Genomic DNA, 26,681 nt, shown 5'->3' with positions numbered 1-26,681 from the left:
TCTATAGAGATCTTTATCGTCACTGTAGTATTAAGTAAACTGAAATCTAACTTTTCGTTTCCATTTAGAGTCATTCTTGCTCAGTGCACGAGTATTATAGTAAATGTTTGATAAGAACTTGTGGACTGCTAACGACCAAAAAGTTTCTGTTCAAAGGCCGTACAGTCCAGAAGAGGTATGCCAAGCACTGAGGCATCATCCCGCCGACGCACCAGGTTGAAGATAACCGTTAAGTAAAAACACCGTGTCCTGAAGCGCGAAGAAGTCCGTAACTGCCTGCTGCACATTCCTCGTCGGCCAGGAATCGTCGACTCTCGAAAGCCTTTTTTAAGGAATCGAAGGCGCGATAATCGCATGGGGGAGGGATCGGGACTGAAATGCGGGTGCTCGAGTGTTCCACACTTGAACTGGCGTCAATTTTTGGCCTCCCAAATCGACCGGCGTCTTGTGTCGAACAACGACCAGCACGAAGCTTGGTGCAATGTTCCACAACGGTGGTTTTCGACAGGTATTGTGCCACGTATACATTCTTCATGCTCCGATCGATGTCTACCTGTGTTGGTTCTATGGTGGCCAAGAAAGGAATAACAGCACGTTGGTCCCGTTTGGCGAAATTCGGTAATAGCATCACCGTAGTTCACGTTTCCGCATTTAACGCACGCACATCGAAGGAACAAGATTGCATTCATGTCGGTGCTGATATACCTACTCCGAAGGCTCGGTGCGGTGCTAATGCTTTGCATTAACGCCCTCAGATGGAAACTTTTTAATCTACCCATCGAAGAAATTATTCAGGTAGCGAAGGGAGACGAAAATTTAATAGTCATGGGTGACAGGAATTCGACAGTAGGAAAAGGAAGAGAAGGAAACGTAGTAGGTGAATATGGATTGGGGCTAAGATATGAAAGAGAAAGCCGCCTGGCAGAATTTTGTACAGAGCATAACTTAATCATAGCTAACACTTGGTTTAAGAATCATGAAAGAAGGTTGTTTACATGGAAGAATCCTGGAGATACTAAAAGGTATCAGATATATTATATAATGGTAAGACAGAGATTTAGGAACCAGGTTTTAAACTGTAAAGACATTTCCAGGGGCAGATGTGGACTCTGACCACAATCTATTGGTTATGAACTGTAGATTAAAAGTGAAAAAACTGCAAAAACGTGGGAATTTAAGGAGATGGGACCTGGATAAACTGAAAGAACCAGAGGTTGTAGAGAGTTTCAGGGAGAGCATAAGGGAACGATTGAGAGTAATGGAGGAAAGAAATACAGTAGAAGAAGAATGGATAGCTTTGAGGAATGAAATAGTGAAGGCAGCAGAGGATCAAGTAGGTAAAAAGACAAGGGCTAGTAGAAATGCTTGAGTAACAGAAGAGATAGTGAATTTAATTGATGAAAGGAGAAAATACAAAAATGCAGCAAGTGAAGCAGGCAAAAAGGAATGCAAACGTCTCAAAAATGAGATCGACAGAAAGTGAAAAATGGCTAAGCAGGGATGGCTAGAGGACAAATGTAAGGATGTAGAGGATTGTCTCACTAGGGGTAAGATAGATACTGCCTACAGGAAAATTAAAGAGACCTTTGGAGAAAAGAGAACGACTTGTATGAATATCAAGAGTTCAGATGGAAACCCAGTTCTAAGCAAAGAAGGGAAAGCAGAAAGGTGGAAGGAGTATATAGAAGGTCTATACAAGGGCGATGTACTTGAGGGCAATATTATGGAAATGGAAGAGAATGTAGATGAAGATGAAATGGGAGATACGATACTGCATGAAGAGTTTGACAGAGCACTGAAAGACCCGAGCTGAAACAAGGCCCCGGGAGTAGACAACATTCCATTAGAACTACTGACGGTCTTGGGAGAGCCAGTCATGACAAAACTCTACCATCTGGTGAGCAAGATGTATGAGACAGGCGAAATACACTCAGACTTCAAGAAGAATATAATAATTCCAATCCCAAAGAAAGCAGGTGTTGGCAGATGTGAAAATTACCGAACTATCAGTTTAGTAAGTCACAGCTGCAAAATACTACCGCGAATTCTTTAGAGACGAATAGAAAAACTGGTAGAAGCCGACCTCGGTAAAGATCAGTTTGGATTCCGTAGAAATGTTGGAACACGTGAGGCAATACTGACCCTACGACTTATCATAGAAGAAAGATTTCTAGCATTTGTAGACTCAGAGAAAGCTTTTGACAATGTTGACTGGAATACACTCTTTCAAATTCTGAAGGTGGCAGGGGTAAAATACAGTGGGCGAAAGGCTGTTTACAATTTGTACAGAAAGCAGATGGCAGTTATAAGAGTCGAAGGACATGAAAGGGAAGCAGTGGTTGGGAAGGGAGTGTGACAGGGTTGTAGCCTCTCCCCGATGTTATTCAATCTGTATATTGAGCAAGCAGTAAAGGAAACAAAAGAAAAATTCGGAGTAGGTATTAAAATCCAGGGAGAAGAAATAAAAACTTTGAGGTTCGCCGATGACATTGTAATTCTATCAGAGACAGCAAAGGACTTGGAAGACCAGTTGAACGGAATGGACAGTGTCTTGAAAGGAGGGTATAAGATGAACATCAACAAAAGCAAAACGAGGATAATGGAATGTAGTCGAATTAAGTCGGGTGATGCTGCGGAAATTAGATTAGGAAATGAGGCACTTAAAGTAGTAAAGGAGTTTTGCTATTTGGGGAGCAAAATAACTGATGATGGTCGAAGTAGAGAGGATATAAAATGTAGACTGGCAATGGCAAGGAAAGCGTTTCTGAAGATGAGAAATTTGTTAACATCGAGTATAGATTTAAGTGTCAGGAAGTCGTTTCTGAAAGTATTTGTATGGAGTGCAGCCATGTATGGAAGTGAAACATGGACGATAAATAGTTTGGACAAGAAGAGAATAGAAGCTTTCGAAATGTGGTGCTACAGAAGAATGCTGAAGATTAGATGGGTAGCTCACATAACTAATTAGGAGGTATTGAATAGAATTGGGGAGAAGAGGAGTTTGCGGCACAACTTGACTAGAAGAAGGGAGCGGTTGGTAGAACATGTTCTGAGGCATCAAGGGATCACCAATTTAGTTCTGGAGGGCAGCATGGATGGAAAAAATCGTAGAGGGAGACCAAGAGAAGAATATACTAAGCAGATTCAAAAGGATGTAGGCTGCAGTAGGTACTGGGAGATGAAGAGACTTGCACAGGATGAGTAGCATGGAGAGCTGCTTCATACCAGTCTCTGGACTGAAAACTACAACATAGAAGCGTTTTGAGTCGCAAAACTCCGTAAACAAAGTGAGACTGACTATTAATATGACGATAAATATAAAATACCTGCGCGAGAGATAAATACTCTGTGGAATTTAAGCATCTACGTGCGAACTCGATAACAAAGATATACGGCAATTCCATGTTGGACATTGAAGAGAGATGTTCTATGTCGGATTGGGAGGACATTGTTGGAAGCTGCCGTTCAGACAGTAATCTGTTTTATGATATTGAAGAAAATAAATACATATAAAAGCACAAAAAAGGAGTATCAGGTGTGTAGAGTTCATAACCTTTAATCATTTCAAAAGAAATATTCAGTGATTATAAAGACGCAAGTCGTTCGGAAGTGTTGTGTGGTTTGATGGTGCGAACCTGCAGGTTTACACGGTTTTGGGATTCGTCGAGAATATTTTTGCGAAGACCTAAATAATTTCACGAACTTCAGTTGGTGGCCACATTTCATACACATGGCACAGCATAGCACTTGGCTGTACCGATCGATTTCCGTAGAGCGATAAATTATCTTTAGAGATTTCATGTGGAGAAGTTCCAGCAAGGAGAATCAACGACATCTGCTGCTGCGAAACGCATATGGTATTACCGTATTCTTTAACTTACAGAGAACACTGAGCAATATAGACTTAATAACCACCGCAAACATAATTAAGAGGATTCAATTAAAAGAAGCAAACATTAAAAAGGAATCGCTAAACCAAACTATAAATAAAAATCAATTAATAATAGTACGTAGTCACATTAATAATGCGCTCATTAAATAATAGAGAGAATTAAACTAAGAACTCTAAACCTTATACATGGTGCTAGTATGGCCACAATTCGTTCCATAGCCAACACAAAAAGGGGCAATGTTAAATGAGAATAATGTTTAACTGCGGGCGACAGACCACTAGAAAGTGTCACGAGGTGGTTTGGATATGCTGGACCCACCAGTAAATGAACAAAATTTTAATTATCTGTCACGAGATGTGACAGCATGCTGGCTTGCAGAGTAGACATGTATATGTGGATTATCACACTACACACGAGCAGCAGTCGTCCACATTGTCTTCCCGAGATGTCATTGGCAGCATCAAAATTTCACTCTCTCTCCGTGCCAACACAACCAAGTTAACAGGTGTAATGAACTCTCCATGTCATATTAATGCAAGCCATTCGGACAGAGCATCGGTGATTATAATATAAACGTATGAATGAGGAAAACTGGGAGAACCGTCAGATCGTTTGTTATCTGGCATCGGTACTGTGATTTCTGAGTGACAGGCGCAAGCTGTCATTCCGCTCTGTGACGGGAAAATCGCAGGAGCTGTCAACGTAAAACCACGCTGCACGGCCGTTACTGCTCCCTGGCGGTCGGCTACACCAGCATCGCAGTCAGGCAGTTGTTCGTTAAAGCGATCTACTGGTTGTGTCTCACCGTTGAGACTGCCGTGTTAAACAAAAAAAACAGCAATTTTATTTGAATACGGGTAGACAAAAAGTGTTTCAAGACATTTGCTATTAATCAGTTACATAAATAAATGCAATTGTTCAAAAATTGTTCAAATGTGTGTGAATTCCTAAGGGGCCAAACTGCTTAGGTCATCGGTCACTAGACTTTCACACTACTTAAACTTACTTAGACTAACTTACGCTAAGAACAACACACACACCCATGCCCGAGGGAGGACTCGAATCTCCAGCGGGAGTGACCGCGCAGTCCGTGACATGGCCCCCCAAAAATTTGTTAAAGAATGTCCAAAATAATAAATGAAATGGTTTCGTTATTTGATTCGTAGAACGGCGAGACAGACAGACAACCAAGCAGACAGAGTGTCCTGCTGTCAAACGTAAAAGAATGACTGTATAGACGCAGTTATATATTGGTAATTCAGTGATCTGAAAAGAATGTAATGCCCTCGTACATGACAATTTATAATCTGAACACGATGAATGCTCTCAGACTATACTGGTTTTTCTCATAAAACTAAAAAAAAAAAAAAAAAATGGACCGCGCCTATTTTCGTGGAAGTAAGACTATTCTTTTTTATTGTCAGAGCGATTGTGTGTGTTTTTTAAGTAGATGTTCGCTTATAAGAGGTGCAGTCACGTTAAATACAACAGTTACACTGAAATGTTTCTTGCAGAACGGTGGGCGCCAGAGGATGTAATACTTCGCGGCAGGGGGAAAGCGGCGCAGTTGCACTTTCAGACAAACAACACACGGTCAGGATAGCTGTAATTCATCTCTCTTTGTTCTGTGGCCCGCTGACTGCCCAGACCGGCTGCTCCGCTAGAGGCGCAGAGCCTCTGGCTACGGCTGGCCAAAGACTTTGCTTGCTGGTGTGGTTTGTGCGGCGGCCTGCGGAAGCGGTGGCAGCTGCCTGTTTCCCAAATAGCGGACGTTAGAAAAAGTGTTCTGGAGAGTTCTCCAGAATTTCGTGTTAATTCGAATGGGGACACTCTTTCCAGAAAATATGTTTAACAGCTTGCAGGAAGCGTCATGTTCTTGAGTCCTTTGTCCATCTGATTTCCGCAGACCAGAAACAGTATATCACTTCCACCAGATACATCTTTTTTTGTGGACCATTAGTAACAGGAAAGAACAGGCCTGTATCCCTACTCATGGTGAGGAGAGGAAGGGATGAGGCGTGGCAGAAGTAGAGGTAAGAGTGGCTCTAAGCTGTTCGTGACCACAAATCGAGGAGAACACATGTGCAGCTGCCACTTCTCTCTCCTGGTGCGATCTTTTGGGGTCGGTTTTTGCGGTAGTTATGTTATTACAATGATGTTTCTCAGTTCAATACATGTGTTGCATTGAGACCTATTGTTTACGAAGTGTTGGTTTTGTTTTTCTTTCATCACCACAATTTCTGTGTGTAATTAGAACAGTGAAGTATTTTCCATCAGTTGTGGTAGTGGGACTGGCTTTCCTACACTTCAGTGATGATTTGCTGCTCTATGCCTTCTTACTATGGATCAGTGTACAAGTTACTTAACAGCTACACCAAGGTGACTTTTTGGGGGCAGTGGAATAGGTTCAAAGAGGTCATCAGTCCCCTAGAACTTAGAGCTACTTAAACCTAACCAACCTAAGGACATCACACACATCCATGCCCGAGGCAGGATTCGAATCTGCGACCGCAGCCGTCGCGCGGTTCCAGACTGAAGCGCCTAGACCCGTTCGGCCACTAGTTGAATAGGAAGAAGCGGCGGAGAAATAAAGAGAGCACAGTTTATCTGAATTTCGAGCACCATGGCTGCTGGGTATTTGTCGACCAGCGCAGCAGGATCGTTTTCTTTTTTGCTAAAATTATCTTATTAAAAATCTTCAAAGTGCAGCAATTTCAAGCGCATTATTTATCCGCTAATTCTGTCCTACTCTTTGGCATCCATGAACACCAACACGTCTCTCTGGAATGCGTCTTAACTGATGTGGGAAACACTACTTCGAACTTCGAAAATAGGTACCTATCACGGCCTGTTAAAGCCATAGTTCGTAGAAGAACTCAGACGTACATTTCCGGTATAATTTCATTATTTGCATCTGTGTAAGCGATTTGCTCAGCATTTTATGGGATTTTCACATCGTCATCAAACACAAGAAGTGTGCCATCGCAGAGTACACAAGCCCAAGCAGTGAATTGGTTTCATTACAGTATTATTATCACCAACAACGATACGAACGTCTAGCCTGCAGCTATAACTTCTTGGTCGCAGAGTTATTCCCACGGTGACTTACAACAGTAACTGCAGTGACTTTCTGGGGGAGGTAGGGGGGGGGGGGGAGGGGTCGGAGGGATAAGATGTAACTACGAAATTACGTTTTCTCTTCACGACATGGAGGAAATATGATAGTGTACTCACGAAGGCTGCAGAAGCAGCAAACGTAAGCAAATTCCAATTAAAATTAAAAAACACATGGAATTACATAGTAATTAATTTGTTAATAATGAGGAAATGGATCTTTCGTTATCTTAACTACTCCCTCTTTGCCGAAGGCTATGGTTCTTCTTTTCAAAATATAACCGTAAGAGAAATCATTACCATTTTCTCAACTCATATTTGTAGGACAGAGGAAACTACTGTGACAGAGAGGGATGCCATCGTAATCAGACGGAGAGGGGTTGGCAGCCTGACGCAAAATTCGTTGGTCTTGTTTCAATAAGCATCAGAGAACATCATGACTGCTGCTCCAACAAGACAATGACCATTACTTCCCTTCTTTACCGTCTAGTGCTGTGGCTGACATTGAATTTCGAAGAAACAGAAAGGGACGAGAGTAAGTTTAGGTCCCGGGTTGGTTCACATTTCGAAACTGTTATCACTGTTGAACGGATTTACCGCCAGAACAATTATCGTTGCCGAATCTTCATCCATCACAGATCTGCGAGGAGCTGAATGCTATTTCCTGTGTTATTGCATTAAATTCGCTGTGGATCGTGTACGATATTTTATAAATAGACCGGAAGTACAAGCAGAATACATTTGTTTACTAATTTCGTTCCAAGATTGCCTGGTTGCTGAGACGGGTCACTATTTTCAGCCTTCTTTCATTATCAAGAACTCCCTAATAACGTCAACGTCATAACACTGGCACATAAGCAAAAATAAGTTTCTGCGTATCCTATGAAACGACGAAATGTCAAATACAAAAAATGTTTTTTCATGTAACGTCGACGTTACTTCGGTACTATCTTAGTTGTGGTAACCCTCTAGCCCAGGGCTTTCGAACCTTTTCATCTGGCGGACCCCTAGTCAATCAAGAGCACAGTAACTTTAAATTTCAGAGCGAACCCCATGGGAACTGAAAGCTTCTTAATGCAAGTTCCACGTTCGCCCCCCCCCCCCCCCCCCCCGAAGTATCAATAGTCTTTGGAGCTTCTTGTGATTCTTCTTACTTTGGTCGTCCTGCCTCCTCCTTCATTTCAACTGGAAACTTCCCTTGTTGTGAAGGCGATAGAGAAACCGCACCCTTCTTCAATGATCCCGACTTCAGCCACGGATCCATGTTAGAAGTAATAAACTGGTCAAAAATCGACTTACGAAATAGGTAGTGCACTGACAAAGCAAGTTTAACATTTAACGATGCCTGGGGACGCATATGTGCCACTGAGCGCTGTGATTGGTCGACAAAGCTCGCTCCGCGCATGCGTAAAAGGTTTCAGCGCATCTAGCGACCCCCGAATTGTTGCGAAACAGTCGATTAAGAAAAGCCGCATTCTCCGGCACTAAACTGTGTATGCGTTCTCACTTAGGAACCGCAAAGGCTGCTTGGGAATACGACCTGAAGTAAAAGTACACACGTTTTTCACACGAAAGAAAATAGTGATGAATTTGATTTTCACATTTTTATTCAATAATTTTACTCATTATTTTACACGATTTGGCGAAAGGTGGCCGCGGACCCCCTAGAAAGAGCCGGCGGACCCCCACGCGTTTGGAAGCCCTGCTCTAGTCTATGGAAGTGATTAATTTCCGTCTTACGCTTCTTTCTCTATTATACATTGGCTTCATAAACATAACGATAAGAAGAAACTTACGTGTCCGAGTGTGGCGTAACTTATGTCGAAGAACAGAACATAATAACATAAATAAAACATGAGGACAGAAAAGAGAACATGCAACATGCAAATTCATGCGAACCAATTGTCAAACGAAGCGATGAAGTTAAGTTACCTAAGGTACCTAACAAAGTAGTTGTGAGAAACAGAGTTTGAAAAAACAAACATTATGGTTCATTGAACAAGAGGTGATTGCAAACGGAGCGCAAGCTCGAATTGAAAAAAATTGGCATAGGATAAATAACAGTGGATACTCAAAAGAAGTGTCCTGATATTTACCTGAACTACAGAAACCAGATGGCAGTTATAAGAGTCGAGGGGCATGAAAGGGAAGCAGTGGTTGGGAAAGGAGTGAGACAGGGTTGTAGCCTCTCCCCGATGTTATTCAATCTGTATATTGAGCAAGCAGTAAAGGAAACAAAAGAAAAATTCGGAGTAGGTATTAAAATTCATGGAGAAGAAGTAAAAACTTTGAGGTTCGCCGATGACATTGTAATCCTGTCAGAGACAGCAAAGGACTTGGAAGAGCAGTTGAACGGAATGGACAGTGTCTTGAAAGGAGGATATAAGATGAACATCAACAAAAGCAAAACGAGGATAATGGAATGTAGTCAAATTAAGTCGGGTGATGCTGAGGGAATTAGATTAGGAAATGAGACACTTAAAGTAGTAAAGGAGTTTTGCTATTTAGGGAGTAAAATAATGGATGATGGTCGAAGTAGAGAGGATATAAAATGTAGACTGGCAATGGCAAGGAAAGCGTTTCTCAAGAAGAGAAATTTGTTAACATCGAATATAGATTTAGGTGTCAGGAAGTCGTTTCTGAAAGTATTTGTATGGAGTGTAGCCATGTACGGAAGTGAAACATGGACGGTAAATAGTTTGGACAAGAAGAGAATAGAAGCTTTCGAAATGTGGTGCTACAGAAGAATGCTGAAGATAAGGTGGGTAGATCACGTAACTAATGAGGAGGTATTGAATAGGATTGGGGAGAAGAGAAGTTTGTGGCACAACTTGACTAGAAGAAGGGATCGGTTGGTAGGACATGTTCTGAGGCATCGAGGGATCACAAATTTAGCATTGGAGGGCAGCGTGGAGGGTAAAAATCGTAGAGGGAGACCTAGAGATGAATACACTAAGCAGATTCAGAAGGATGTAGGTTGCAGTAGGTACTGGGAGATGAAGAAGCTTGCACAGGATAGAGTAGCATGGAGAGCTGCATCAAACCAGTCTCAGGACTGAAGACCACAACAACAACATAATATCTCGACGGTAATGCAATGTTATTCGATGAATGTTGGTGACTGCGTAATAGGCCAGTAACATTGATTTTCTGATTCAGTCACTACATTTTGCAGTCCATTAGGCGCTACATCATTAACAGGTAAGGTGCTTTCTGTTCACGTCATGGCGGCATGACAATTGAAACGTACAGCAGATATTAAAGAAAGACTGAAGCACGAAAGTGATGTTAGTTGTATATTCATATTACTTTATTTAGGTGAACTATGGAAATTCTAAATCTAGTTGGCGCAGTGGGGATCTGAACGCTGGTATTCCGAGACTACATTAAACTAATCACTGCGACAGACGAACACGAAAACAGTTCAGTGTGTCTCTCGAACTTCTTGGTACGGCACAATGGCAAATACATGAAGAAAACAGATATTGTGCTATCATATGCCTGCATAATCAAAGCAACATGATTTCTCATATCAAGATATGAAGCGGCCGCACTGATTCATAGTTTGATGAAATACATCGCCGTCTTAAAATCTCACAGTTCCTTCGTGTGTGTGTGTGTGTGTGTGTGTGTGTGTGTGTGTGTGTGTGTGTGTGTGTAAGTGGGGGACGGTGTCCTATCACTCACACTAATAAAAAATTAGATGTGGAAAGCCCCGCAAGCCGCACAACTAGAGGTTGCACAACTCTATTGTCTATCTCAGTCAAAGGGGAGGATAAATCATTAGTGTCATCCATAACATACTACGTATATCAGTGAGCCCCCACCGCAGCCCCCGAGTCTATAAAAAATCAAACTCCCGCACGTAAAACGTCATATCTGCTGAACTATGTCTCGTATAGTTAAATAATTTTGTACATGTCTGCAGTAGTATATGTGGACACCGCTTACAAAATGAGTTGCGAACAGAGGTAGCAGCAAAGAAGTAGTAAGTTGAAACGCCGTGAACGGCGCTAGTAAGCGATAAAACGATTTTCCTTTTCATTAATATATGAAGAGTGTCAGCGAGAAAAGTTTTGAAAAGGTTCGAAATCGTGTGTAAAGTGTCCTGGAAATCGATAAGTGTTCTCATTCTCAAATACTGGATGAATATAGACGGGGTAAAATGCGCCATGTTGAAAGGTGGCTACACTGAGTCATAGTGCGAGAGCTTGCGTCAAAGATTATTATTGCGCCGCCTCCACTGGTGCAGTAGTAGTTCAGAGGATGTCGAGTGCAGTTGTTGTTCTGTTGGGCGAGAGAGTAGGTGCTGTTCGGTTGGTGTAATGTATAGATGGAAGATGTTGCAATTATCACAGTGTATTTGAGATAGGAAATGGGCTTTGATTTATGATGCTGGTGTAATGGAAAATTTTTGTCAATATATAATCAGGTAAAAAGGTATTACAGATTTCTTTAATGACAATACCTCTTGGTCACAGGTACAGTCAACAAAGAACCTGGCTCGTGTTCATGTATTAGACTTGTAATTCTGGTTTCTATGTGCAATTATAGTATTTCTGGTTTTTCAATTAGTTCATTGTAAATGGTGTTTACAATATTTTGTCGTTTTGAGAAAGAACCGAGCCAGATACATGTACGTTGAGTCACACTACCACACACAGAACAGTTACACTTGTGCTTTGCTGTTTCGTAGCTTTTATAGTTGCAGGGGACTTAATTAATCAATTGTGTTAATGGAAATTCCTTGTCATTTTTATTTTTATTTTATGCAGTCAGGTTTGGTGCTAATACTAGTCAGGGCCAACCGGTTACGAGACTTCGTAACCGGTCACACAGCTACTAAAATTATTGCATTTTATTCTTATTAATTAAGCCCCCATGCAATGTGAACTACGCTGTCTCGAGCCACATACACAGTTTGTAACTTTAATACCTGACTTTGCGTTAAAATGTTAACATAAGATTATACCTCTTGATCAGTAGGTTATGATAGCATTCGAAAAAAAAAAATGAACACTTAATTCTACCTGTGCAAGCACTGATAGTCATTTCTTCCTATGTAGGTGCGATTCAAAATATTTTCGCTTTCGGAACAGAAAGTTGGTGACCGAAATTTTGTGAAAAGATCTCGCCACAACGGAAACCGCTAATGTTCTAATGATAACAGAAAACGAGCTGCCTTTCGTTGAAATTTATCTATGTCTTCCGTCATCCTATCTGGTACAGATCCCATACCACGCAGCAGTGCTCTAACAGAGTAAGCATCACCAAGACGCAAGTCCTTCAACAACCACTTAGGGGTTCCAATACAGACGACTGTAGTATTAAGCTGGAAAACAAACATTTCGGAAACGTGTCACACTTTAAAAATATAGGTAGCCAAGTTAGAAGCGACATCAGCCTGACAACAGAAATTGCAGCTCGTATAGCCAATGCAGCCTCAGTTTTCGGCAAACTGAATCACCGACTATGGAAATCACATGATCTCAGACTACAGACTAAAATTGTGGTCTACAAAGCAATAATATTACCAACTTTACTCTGCGCTTCGGAAACCTGGTGCTGTTATAAAGCTGACATTAGGAGGCTAGACACTTTTCATCTTCGCTGTGAAATTTCATGGCAATGAAGCTCTCTTAATGAAACACCAACTGAGATGGAGTGGCCATATCATACGCATGGACGACACTAGACTTCCCAAAGCGGTGTACCACTCCGAGCTCTCGTGTGGAAAGCGGCGGCAAGGTGGCCAACACCTGCGATATAAAGACACCATCAAACCCCACCTCACAGCCTGTGGCATTCCGAGCAAACGTTGGGAGGAGCTTGCATTGCACCTAACAGAGTGGCGCTGAACTGTACACAAGAGTGTGGAACAATTCGAGCATATCCGCCTAAAGAACCTGACGATAAACGAAAGCTCCGCAAATATAAGCCCAAGCCTAATTACATCTATTGGTATAACTCCATAGGGCAACTGTATTGCACTTCGTGCGACCGAGCGACCGAATCTTCAAAGCAAAGCTCGGTTTTGCAAGCCACATCACGAGCCCGCGACAATACGGACTAAACGACTGACGAAGTCGCTGTCGCCGGACACGTTCGAGGAGGACATCATCATCATCATCATCATCATCATCATCATCATCATCACCCTAGCAGAATACGGACAAGCGCAGTGTAGTCACCCTCATTAGTAGACCTGTTGCATATTCTTAATGTTTTTCCAATAAAACGTTGTCTTTGTTTTCCCTTCTCCACAACTTTATCTATGTGATGGTTCCAGTTTTGTTGTTCGTAACTGATAATCGCTAGGTATCTAGATGATTCGTCAACAGTTAATTTGTATTATTTATCGTGTAGCCAAAATTCGGTCAATGATTATATCAAACGTTGAAATCAAGTTTTATTTGCCCCTGGAAGTCGTTAGATAGGTAACATGCAAGTAGCATCGCACACCGATTTACTCGTTTTCCAATATACATCTCCTTACAATAATGATCTACAATCGCAGGTGGCTTCGTTACGTTTGGAGGCGACGTACGCACGGATGAGAACTGAAGATGCACACAGCATTACACCGTAGAATTATGCATTATATACATCACGCATCCTAAAAATATAGGGTCTAAATTATGCAGACAGAAGAGAGTAATTTGCTATAAAGAACTAATGTTCCGAAATGAACATCTAATATTTCTAGTGACACAATCATATGCCCTTCGTAAACACTGATATGTTTACAAAGTGAATGTGCTTTTGTAAGCTATATATCTACATTTACATCTACATGGTTACTCTGCAATTCACACTTAAGTGCCTCGCAGAGGGTTCATCGAACCATTTTCATACTACTTCTCTACCATTTCACTCTCGAATGGCGCGTGGGAGAAAGGAACACCTAAATCCTTCCGTTCGAGCTCTGATTTCTCTTATTTTATTATGATGATCATTTCTCCCTACGTAGGTGGGTGTCAACAAAATATTTTCGCATTCGGAAGAGGAAGTTGATGATTGAAATTTCGTAAATAGATCCCGCCGCAAAGAAAACCGCCTTTGTTTCAGTGACTGCCACGCCAACTCGCGTATCATATCAGTGGCACTCTCAACCCTTATTGCGCGATAACATGAAACGAGCTGCCCTTCTTTCCACATTTTCGATGTCCTCCGTCAATCCTACCTGGTAAGGATGCCACACCGCGCAGCAATATTCCAGCAGAAGACGGAAAAATGTAATGTAGGCTGTCTCTTTAGTGGGTTTGTCGCATCTTCTAAGTGTTCTGCCAACAGAGCGCAGTCTTTGTTTCGCCTTCCCCACAATATTATCTATGTGGTCTTTCCAATTTAAGTTGCACGTAATTGTAATTCCTAGGTATTTAGTGGAATTGCAGTCCTTAGATTTGTGCGATTTATCGTATACCCAAAATTTATCGAATTTCTTTTAGTACCCATGTGGATGACCTCGCACTTTTCTTTGTTTAGTGCTAATTACCACTTTTCGCACCATACAGAAATTATTTCTAGTTCATTTTGTATTTGGAGTTGATCGTCTGATGATTTCACTAGACGGTAAACTACAGCGTCATCTGCAAACAGTCCAAGGGGGCTGCTCAGATTATCACATACATATCATATACAAGACAACAGAACAAAAAGAGCCTGAGGTGTGGAATCAGGGCTACAGTTTACCCCACAGCATAGTAGGCAGCGGCAAGGAAGGGGGTGGGTGCGTAGGGGGAAGGGGAAGAGGGAGTACTTGTCGTCGTCGTCCTCATCCTCCTCCTCCCGCCCCTTCCCGCTCCCCCTCCTGGAATGTGGAGCACAGAATTTTTATTCGTATACTGAATCGATAGCAACCAGTTCAATGGGATACACGAAGTAGTATCAGTTCTCATAAACTGACCTGATGATGGGGGTTTAAACCTCTGAAACGCTCGTCTAGACAAAATAAACTGTGACTGGTAACAGTAAGCTTGCGGTTTCAGTCGGTAGTTTGTGAAAGTTGCTCTAATTGCATTTTCGACTTTCTTTTGAGTGAGAGCCTGTGCCAACTTTCGAGCAACTTCATGGCTGGCGAATGTGGCGCTGCAGTCTGTCGTGCAGTCTCTGCTAAAGGCCACGCTAGATCATATCCGTCACCGGCCGAGCGCAAAGCGAGTGGCTGCACTTTGTAAACGGGGCCAGGGGCACCGGCTGCTCACAGGCGCTACAACGCCACAAAGTGACCGCGCCGCCTGTGAGCGGAACACAGACCAGGCAGCCGCTAATCTGTCTATACACGACATGCTACTGACGGGACATCAGTGAGGGGAGCTGTCAGCTGCACTACCTGGAGAGGCGTTATGTCCGTAGTCGCTAAAAGGCAGTCTCTGACATCATCATGATTTTTTACAACGTAGGTGCAGCTTCGCAAGCGTAAATCAAATTTATGCTCACTACAGCCCGTATCAGCAGTGCATACTACGAAATATAATGGGATGGTTCTTGCGCAAATGTGGAATTGTTTCGCTTTCCAATTTTCTTCAGACGTAAAGACAACAACTGGAATTATACTATAGCGCCGTGTATGAGAACATTTCTTTAGTAACAGTAACTACACATCTCGTGAACCCCGTTTGCTGGGGTCCCTGGAGTCCTATTTTTGGCCGGCCGAAGTGGCCGTGCGGTTAAAGGCGCTGCAGTCTGGAACCGCAAGACCTCTACGGTCGCAGGTTCAAATCCTGCCTTGGGCATGGATGTTTGTGATGTCCTTAGGTTAGTTAGGTTTAACTAGTTCTAAGTTCTAGGGGACTAATGACCTCAGCAGTTGAGTCCCATAGTGCTCAGAGCCTTAGGTTAGTTAGGTTTAACTAGTTCTAAGTTCTAGGGGACTAATGACCTCAGCAGTTGAGTCCCATAGTGCTCAGAGCCGTTTGAAGTCCTATTTTCCATGAAGGCAGTCGGACTTCGGTGGAAATAAAGTCTTACCTCCTGTCTCATTGTCTACGTTTTCTTCTTGGCACAAAACATAATGTCAGACTCTACTTTATGCCGGTGCTAAGACTGTAGAGCCATAAAATTTCATTTTGAACGTAATACCTCGTATTTATAATTAAAACATAAAATATTTACGTAATCAGCTTCTTTTCACCGTTACGTATCTCAGTCGATGAAAACGGAACCTTTACAGGATCACTTTTTTGTCAGTCTGTCTGTCTGTCTCCATGTACGACTTTTAATAACCCTTTTTCTCACGAAACAGTAAACGTATCACTTGTCATTAGTGTTCAGATTGGTTTGATGCGGCCCGCCACGAAATCCTTTCCTGTGTCAACCTCTTCATCTTAGAGTAGCACTTGCAACCTACTTCCTCAATTATCTGCTGAATGCATTCGAATCTCTCTCTTCCTCTACAGTTCTTACCATCTACAGCTTCCTCTAGCACCATGGAAGTTATTCCGTGATGCCTCCTACCATCATGTCTCTTATTGTTGTCAGTTACAGTGACAAGAAAATGGTTCAAATGGCTCTGAGCACTATGGGACTTAACTTCTGAGGTCATCAGTCCCCTAGAACTTAGAACTACTGAAACCTAACTAACCTAAGGACATCACACACATCCATGCCCGAGGCAGGATTCGAACCTGCGACCGTAGCGGTCGCGCGGTTCCAGACTGTAGCGCCTAGAACCGCTCGGCCACCCCCGCCGGCACAGTGACAAGAATAAATATGTTCTCCTCGCCAATTCTCAGGACAACCTCCTCACGCCTTACGTTATCACTACAACATTCTTCTGTACACCACATCTCAAATGCTTCAATTCTCTTCTTTTCGGTTTTTCCTCGGTCCACGTTTCACTATCATACAACGTACATTCTCAGAAATTTCCTTCTCGGATTAAGGATTTTGTTTGATACTAGTAGATTTATCTTGACCAGGAATGCCCTTTGTGCCAGTGCTAGTCTGTTTTTCTGTGACATCCTTACTCCATCCGTCATGGATTGTTATCCTGCCTAGGTAGCAGAATTCCTCAACTTCGCGATGACCAATACTAATGTTAAATCCTCATTGTTCTTATTTCTGCTACTTCTCATTACTTTCGTCTTTTTTTCCATTTACTCCCAATTCATTTTCTGTACTCATTAGACTGCTCATTCCATTCAGCAGATCCTGTGATTATTCTTCAGTTTCACACAGGACAGCAGTCATCTGCGAATATTATCATTGATATCCTTTCATCTTGAGTTTTAATTCCACTCTTGAACTCTTCTCTTATTTTCGTCGTTGCTTCTTGGATGTACAGATTGAACGGTAGGGGCGAAAAACTACATCCCAGTCTTACACACTATTTAATCCTAGCATTTCGTTCTCGTTATTCCACTCCTATTGTTCCCTCTTGCCTCTTGTACGTATTGTACACTGAAGAGCCAAAGAAACTGGTACACCCGCCTAATATCGTGTAGGACACCGCGAGCCCGCAGAAGTGCCCCAACACGATGTGGCACGGACTCGAATAATGTCTGAAGCAGTGTTGGAGGGAACTGACACCATGAATCCTGCAGGGCAGTCCGTACACCCGTAAGAGTACCAGGGGTGTCGATCTTTTCTCAGCAGCGGGTTGCAAGGAATCCCAGGTAGACTCAACAGTGTTCCTATCTGGGGAGTTTGGTGGCCAGCGGAATTGTTTGAACTGAGAAGAGTGTTCCTGAAGCCACTCTGTAGCAATTGTGGACGTGTGGGGTGTCGCACAGTCCTGTTGGAATTGCCCAAGTCCATCGACATGCGCAATGGACATGAATGGATGCAGGTGATCAGACAGGATGCTTACGTACGTGTCACCTGTCAGTCGTATCTACATGTATCATGAGTCCCAAAACATTCCAACTGCACGCGCCCCACGCCATTACACAGCATCCACAAGCCTGAACAGTCCCCTGCTGACATGATGCAGGGTCCACGGATTCATGAGGTTGTCTCCAAACCCGTACACGCCCATCCGCTCGATGCAATTTGAAACCAGACTCGTCTGACCAGGCAACATGTTTCCAGTCATCAACAGTCCAATGTCAGTGTTGACGGGCCCAGACGAGGCGTAAAGCTTTGTGTCGTGCAGTCATCAAGGGTACACGAGTGGGTGTTCCGTTCCGAAAGCCCGATCGATGATGTTCCGTTGAATGGTTCGCACGCTGACACTTGTTGATGGCCCAGCATTGAAAACTACAGCAATCTGCCGAAGGGTTGCACTTCTATCAAGATGAACGATTCTTTTCAGACATGGTTGGTCCCGTTCTTGCAGGATCTTTCTCTGGCCGCGGCGATGTCGGAGATTTCATGTTTTACCGGATTGCTGATATTCACGGTACATGGTCGTACTGGAAAATCCCCACTTCAGCGCTACCTCGGAGATAATGTGTCCCATCGCTCGTACTCCGACTATAACTCCACGTTCAAACTCACATAAATCTTGATAACCTGCCATTGTGGCAGCAGTAACCGATATAACAACTGCGCCAGACACATGTTGTCTTATACAGGGTGTTACAAAAAGGTACGGCCAAACTTTCAGGGAACATTCCTCACACACAAATAAAGAAAAGATGTTATGTGGACGTATGTCCGGAAACGCTTGATTTCCATGTTAGAGCTCATTTTAGTTTCGCCAGTATATACTGTACTTCCTCGATTCACCGCCAGTTGGCCCAATTGAAGGAAGGTAATGTTGACGTCGGTGCTTGTGTTGCCATGCGACTCATTGCTCTACAGTACTAGCATCAGGCACATCAGTACGTAGCATCAACAGGTTAGTGTTCATCACGAACGTGATTTTGCAGTCAGTGCAATGTTTACAAATGCGGAGTTGGCAGATGCCCATTTGATGTATGAATTAGCACGGAGCAATAGCCGTGGCGCGGTACGTTTGTATCGAGACAGATTTCCAGGACGAAGGTGTCCCAACAGCAAGACATTCGAAGCAATTGATCGGCGTCTTAGGGTGCACGGAACATTCCAGCCTATTACTCGCGACTGGGGAAGACCTAGAACGACGAGGACACCTGCAATGGACGAGGCAATTCTTCGTGCAGTTGACGATAACTCTAATGTCAGCGTCAGAGAAGTTGCTGCTGTACAAGGTAACGTTGACTACGTCACTGTATGGAGAGTGTTACGGGAGAACCAGTTGTTTCCGTACCATGTACAGCGTGTGCAGGCACTATCAGCAGCTGATTGGCCTCCATGGGTACGTTTCTACGAATGGTTCATCCAACGATGTGTCAATCCTCATTTCAGTGCAAATGTTCTCTTTACGGATGAGGCTTCATTCCAACGTGATCAAATTGTAAATTTTCACAATCAAGTTGTGTGGGCTGACGAGAATCTGCACGCAATTGTGCAATCACGTCATCAACAGAGATTTTCTGTGAACGTTTGGGCAGGCATTGTTGGTGATGTCTTGATTGGGCTCCATGTTCTTCCACCTACGCTCAATGGAGCACGTTATCATGATTTCATACGGGATACTCTGCCTGTACCAATTCCATGGCCTCCACGCTCTCCTGACCACCTGACCTCAACCCTCTTGACTTTCATTTATGGGGGCATTTGAAAGCTCTTGCCTACGCAACCCCGGTACCAAATGTAGAGACTCTTCGTGCTCGTATTGTGGACGGCTGTGATACAATACGCCATTCTCCAGGGCTGCATCAGCGCATCAGGGATTCCATGCGACGGAGGGTGGATGCATGTATCCTCGCTAACGGAGGACATTTTGAACATTTCCTGTAACAAAGTGTTTGAAGTCACGCTGGTACGTTCTGTTGCTGTGTGTTTCCATTCCATGATTAATGTGATTTGAAGAGAAGTAATAAAATGAGCTCTAACATGGAAAGTAAGCATTTCCGGACACATGTCCACATAACATATTTTCTTTCTTTGTGTGTGAGGAATGTTTCCTGAAAGTTTGGCCGTACCTTTTTGTAACACCCTGTATACGCATTGCCGATGGCAGCGCCGTATTCTGCCTGTTTACATCTCTCTTTATTTGTATACGCACGCTATATCTGTCTCTTTGGCGCTTCAGTGTATATTGACCGTCTTTCCCTACAGAGTACACCTATTTTTTTTATCAGAATTGCCAACTTCTTTCACCATTTGACATTGCCGTATGCTTTTTCCACGGTGACAAACCCTACGAACATGCCTTGATTTTTCTTTAGTCTTGCTTCCGTTATCAACCGCATCGTCAGAACTGCCTCCTTGGTGGCTTAACCTTTTCTAAAGCCAAGCTGACCGACATCTAACATATCCTGAATTTTCTTTTCCATTCTTCTGTGTATTATTCTTGTCAGCAAGTTGGATACACGAGCTGTTAAGCTGATTGTGCGATAGTTCTCGCACTGTCGGCTCTTGCAAACTTCCGAATTCTGTGGATGATATTTTTCCAAAAGTCTGATGGTATATCGCCAGACACATTCATTCTGTGCACCAACGTGAATAATCGTTTTGTCTCAACTTTCTCCAATGATTTTAGAAATTCTGATGGAATGTTGTCGAACCCTTCTGCCTTATTCGACCCTTAAATCTTTCAAAGCCTTTTTAAATTCTGATTCTAATACTGCATCCCCTATCTTCTCTATACCGATTCCTGTTTCTTCTTCTATCAAGTTCTCAGACAAGTCTTCCCTCTCATAGAGACCTTCAATGTGCTTTTTCCACCTATCCACTTTCTCCTCTGCATTTAGAAGTGGAATTCCCATTGCACTCTTGATGTTACCACCCTTGCTTTTAATTTAACCGTAGGTTATTTTGACTATTTTATATGCTGAGTCAGTCCTTCCGACAATAATTTATTTTTCGATTTCTTCACATTTTTATGCAGCCGATTCGCCTTTGCTTCCGTGCACTTCTCATTTATTTCATTCCTAAGTGACTTGTATTTCTATACTCCTGAATCTCCTTGAACATTTTTTTTTTACTTTCTTGTTTCATCGATCAGTTGAAGTATTTCTACTGTTACCCTTGGTTTCTTCGCAGTTATTTTGTTTGTACTTCCGTTTCTTTCCTCAGCATCTGTGACTGACGGTTTCAGAGATGTTCATTCAAAAATGGCTCTGAGCACTATGGGACTCAACTGCTGTGGTCATAAGTCCCCTAGAACTTAGAACTACTTAAACCTAACTAACCTAAGGACATCACACACATCCATGCCCGAGGCAGGATTCGAACCTGCGACCGTAGCGGTCGTGCGGTTCCAGACTGTAGCGCCATAACCGCTCGGCCACTCCGGCCGGCGATGTTCATTCCTCTTCAGCTGAACTGCCTACTAAGCCATTCTTTATCGCAGTATCAGTAACCTTAGAATGTCAAGAGTATCTCTTCATTCCTCAATACTTCCGAATCCCATTTCTTTGCACATTCATTCTTCCTGACTAATCTCTTAAACTTCAGCCTACTCTCCATCACTACTGAATTGTGATTTCTTTCATCACTACTAAATTATGATCTTAGTCTATAATTGCCCCTGGATACGCCTTACAACCCAACATCTGATTTCGGAATATCACGTACTAAGATCTATTGTCCCTTGGCGGTTTTTAAAATTTAAGCTTCTCGATCAAAGCAATCAAAAGATACGGCCATTTACGTCACGTATTGTCATACTCGCAAACTCACTCATGAAAACCTCTAGAGTACTTCTCGTTGTCCGATACCTTGCCAGTATCGATATCGATAACGGGCAACAATTGTCGAGATTATCGATTTTCTGGATGAATAAACTACCTACATACATCAGTATGTTTGTACGGAACCCTAGTGCGGGAGCTCTACTCGCAGTTATCCGGATTTTTTAAAGGACAATACTGCTTTATCACATTATCAAATTTCACCTAACGCTAAAGCGTTACACCTTGTAACGGCCCTACATAATACATTGATAATTTGGTCTGATTTTATGAGGATTGCGTAATTGGTGACTACTGCAAGTTTCTATTATTTATACATTTATTTCACCTGGAAAGATGAATGCCTGTAGGCCATCTCTTTACATCCAATCAGACATCCTTAGAAAATTAAAATTCCAATAAACATAATACGTTAAAAATGATGATATCTATAGTAAATATTATTATATACATATCACACAAACTATACATAACAACAATACCAAAAGAACTGTGCATGGTGCCTGAACAATACGTAACAACGACAATAATAATAGTCACAATAACATTAAAAATTGCTATATTCCCCTCACGATTCATGTCATCTCTTGGTTTGAGAGTGCAGCTTTCGCTGGTTACTTCCAGAGTTCTATTTACAGCCGCACCATGTCGCTGAACAGATGCTGACCTTTCGCGCTCGCTCCGAGCAGAAGCTGAAAGGATTTCTCTGACAGGTTTTCCGCTCTCTCAGCCATTGGGAATTGAATCGAGAATGCTGAGGTCACGGCAGTTGACAAATTCAGGTACCTTTCGTCGATGATACAGACAAATGGGATGGAGAGAAAAGTACAAGAAATCAAAAAAATAACTAGAGCATTCTGGAAGACTGGAAACATGTACAGTAAATTATGCTGTAGTGTAATGTAAAAGTGAGACATTGTTACACTGCCATAAAACCAGAAATGTTATATGCAACAACAAAGTTGTCCATGGTTCGGAAAGGTACATCAGAAAGTGTCAAGAATCTAGAGACAAGAATCATCAGAAAAATGCCTGAACACAATAAGACAGAAGTAAGCTACAGACTGGGGATTAAACAAGAGACCGAACAGTTATCTAACACAGCACATGACGCGAAGAAACGTCGACTCTTATTTTACGGGAATATCAAGCGAATACCCGACATCCGATGGACTAAACAGATCTTCGAGTACACAGAAGGCATTATGAACATGAAGTGCATCACTGAAGTCTGAGAAGAACTGAAGGATGCTGGCATAACAGACTCAGGTAAGCAAGTCACACAAACACTGAATCACAGAGACCTCAAGTTGAAAGTGAGCCTAGAGGTCAAGAATAACAAGTCAGGAACAACTTGATGGCATGAAAGGATTATAAACATTGTGAGAAGATGAAAGAAATGTGGCGCCTTAGAAAATCTCACATCAAGTTGACCCTTCGCACGATCCTCGAGCGGAAGATAATAATAATAATAATAATAATAATAATAATAATAATAATAATAATAATTAGTAATAGAAATACTGATGAATATATGGTAATCAGTATCGTCAAGCTGCCTCCTACAAGACAGTAAACTTGAAATTGAGATTCAGTACCCCAAGAAACATGTAGAACCTCTGAGAGGAAAACTTCCGCAATTTTGCTACGGGAAAAACCATCATTTGACTGGACTGAGAACATTATTCCATACGACATTGGCTGAGCTAAGTTGTTTTATGAGTTCCAAAACATGCTTTTTCCAATTTAAATTCTAATTCGTATGGACACGTAGGTAGTTTGAAGTTTCCACCCTATTTATCATTTCCTCGCCATGTGTTCACTTATCACTAGTGTAGTACCCCTAAATGTGAAGAACTGAGTGTGAGAACATTCGTAGAAATCCAGTCAATGATACTTTCAAGAACATGATTTACCATTTCTTCTGTTTCTGTATGTATGTATGGATCGATTGCAATACTAGTTTCGTCTGCAAAAAGAACTAATTATGCTTATTGTATATTAGACGAAAAATCGTTTACATATATAAGCAACAATATTGGACCCAAGACTAAGTCCTGGGATGCCCCGTATGTGATTTTTCTCCAGCCAGAATCATATATCCGGACTACAGTGGCCGAGGTACTAAGTACAACGTTCTGCATTCTTTTGGTCAGATATGACATTATCCATTGGTTGTCTATACCACCAATCCCATAAAACCTCTATTTACCTGGGAGAATACTGTGATTCAAAAAGTCAAATGCCTTAGAGACTAAATACCAGCTGACGCTGTTTTATTTTTTAATGCTTGTAAAATTTGGTGAGTGACCATGTAAATGACATTCTCTGTAGGCCAACTTTTCTGAAACACAACCTGTCATTTTCTGAGAATATTATTGTTGCTCAGGTGAGATACTGTTCTAGAGCACATCATAATGCCAGCAGTGAAACTGGTCGGTAGTTATTGACATCTCTCCTATCGCCCTTCTTAAAGAGAGTTTGACAATGGCACATTTCAGTCTCTCTGGAAAAATGTCTTGAGCTAGTTCAAAAATGTTTCAAATAGCTCTAAGCACCATGGGACTCAACTTCTGAGGTCATCAGTCCCCTAGAACGTAGAACTACTTAAACCTAACTAACCTAAGGACAACACACACATTCATGCCCGAGGCAGGATTCGAACCTGCGACCGTAACGGACTCGCGGTTCCAGACTGTAGCGCCTAGGGCCGGCCGCGGTGGCCGTGCGGTTATAGGCGCTCCAGTCCGGAGCCGCGCTGCTGCTACGGTCGCAGGTTCGAATCCTGCCTCGTGCATGGGTGTGTGTGATGTCCTTAGGTTAGTTAGGTTTAAGTAGTTCTAAGTTCTAGGGGACTGATGACCACAGCAGTTGAGTCCCATAGTGCTCAGAGCCATTTTTGTAGCGCCTAGAACCGCACGGCCACTCCGGCTGGCCTTTGAGCTAGTCACGCATTTCTTATTTCACATATGACAGGGCTTATTAATTGGCAACAAATCCTTAGCACTCTGTTGGGAGCAGCATCAAAATCAGATGAGCTTTTATTTTTGAGAGAATGAATAATTTTCTTAATTTCAGAAGGAGTAGTTGGTGATACATTTATGTGTGAATTTTATGAGAGTAGCTTTTTAGCATACTTCTGTGCTTTTACTCTTGAACTATTTGTCCTTACACTTTCTACTACATTTAAGAAATGATTATTAAATATAAACGGTGAGGCAAATAAAAGCGGCCCGGAGAACAGGGTTCCAGTTTACAGGGAAACACAGCAGAGGACAGGAGATACAGTACTAACCTGACTACAGCAGATGGTGAAAGTGACCACCATTCATCTCGTGGCATTTTGAATATGGCTTTGAGTATAGTTTGTAGCCAGTATTTACAAGACTTATGCCATGATAGTTTTTACAGTCAATGTTTCCTTTTCTGAAAAGAGAGATTACTTACTTCTGCTGTATACCAAGGCTCTGGGATTTGGCAGTTCAACCAACATTCGTTTATTGATTGTAAAAGTCTTTTATCTAGTGGTAGCCCTCCATATTTAATGTGTTCTGCGTTTATTCCATCTATTCCAGTAGCTTTTCTGTTCTTGATGCTTTTCAAAGCCTTTTGTAATTTGTCCATAGTAATTGGATCTACTGTTTAATTGTAAATACTTTCTCCAATGTCAGCTTTGGCCTTCTGGGTACGCCGCAAGTCTGTGTAATGATTTATCCATTGTTCATTGGGTATAATGTTCAGTGAGGCAGTGTCTTTTCTTCCTTGTTGAGGGCTTTCATGCCTTGTATGCACATTGCTGTCTACCGTGTACATCATATTCTAAGATGGTGAAAGTGACTCGTGGCATTTATGGGCCCTGGTTAGCAAGCTGCTGAAGGCGGATCGAAGCTAGAGTGCTGGAATTTCTGCAGTCTCATCTGAAATGCTCTGCTGCAGTTCTTGAAGACTATGAAGGCTTCTGCGATACACTTTATGCCTGAGGGCTCCACACACATAATAATCGCACATTGACAGATCAATTGAACTGGGTGGACAGCTAGGGCCGCGACCAGACTGACCTCTGCTAACAACTTTGTCAGGCGTGAAGATTGTGTAAATGTGCACTAATGTTCAGCTGGCTGTATGGGCAGTTGCTCCATCCTGTTGGAAGTAACTGTAGGTCTTCCCCTCCTCCGTTAATGCTGCCACTCGACCGGGCTACTTTTAGTTCCTCCGCCCGTGACTCATCATACATAGCCCTTCCATTCAGTTCAGTAGTGATGTTATCCCGCTCTGTGTTTGGTTGTCATGCCTCTCGTTCCACTAAACTCCAAATAACCTCGAGTCTGTTGTCGGAATTACTGATCCCTGACATTATGTGCATGTTTCTGGATTTTTTAAAATAACTTTTCTTAACAGTTTTGAGCAATTTTTGTAGTGTGCTGCAAATGGGAGACTGTACTAACATAAGCGACTGTGGCAAAGGTAAGGCTGTTAATGGCCCGGCGCCTGGGAACGAGCATCTCTGAAGCGACGAAGCTGGTCGGTTATTCTCAGGCTATTGTCGTGAGCATCCATGCAAAGTGGCTGAAGGTCGGTGAAACCACGAACCGCCTACAAGGTGTTGGACGAGAATGAAATTTTCACTCTGCAGCGGAGTGTGCACTGATATGAAACTTCCTGGCAGATTAAAACTGTGTGCTGGACCGAGAGTGGAACGCGGGACCTTTGCCTTTCGCGGGCAAGTGCTCTACCCGCTATATCCTTTGTTCCAGGAGTGCTAGTTCTGCAAGGTTCACAGGAGAGCTTCTGTGAAGTCTGGAAGGTAGGAGACGATGCACTGGCGGAATTAAAGCTGTGAGGACGGGGCGTGAGTCGTGCTTGGGTAGCTCAGTTGGTAGAGCATTTGACCGCGAAAGGCAAAGGTCCCGAGTTCGAGTCAAGGTGTTGGACGTTCACGCCTCATCATAGAAAGTGGAGGTCGGAGGATTGCCTGCCCTGTAAAGCAGGAGAGGCGATCTTTGGCCGGTCT

This window comes from Schistocerca cancellata, chromosome 2 (assembly GCF_023864275.1).
Source record: "Schistocerca cancellata isolate TAMUIC-IGC-003103 chromosome 2, iqSchCanc2.1, whole genome shotgun sequence".
NCBI classification, from domain to species: Eukaryota; Metazoa; Arthropoda; class Insecta; order Orthoptera; family Acrididae; genus Schistocerca; species Schistocerca cancellata.
This window is presented reverse-complemented; position numbering follows the sequence as displayed.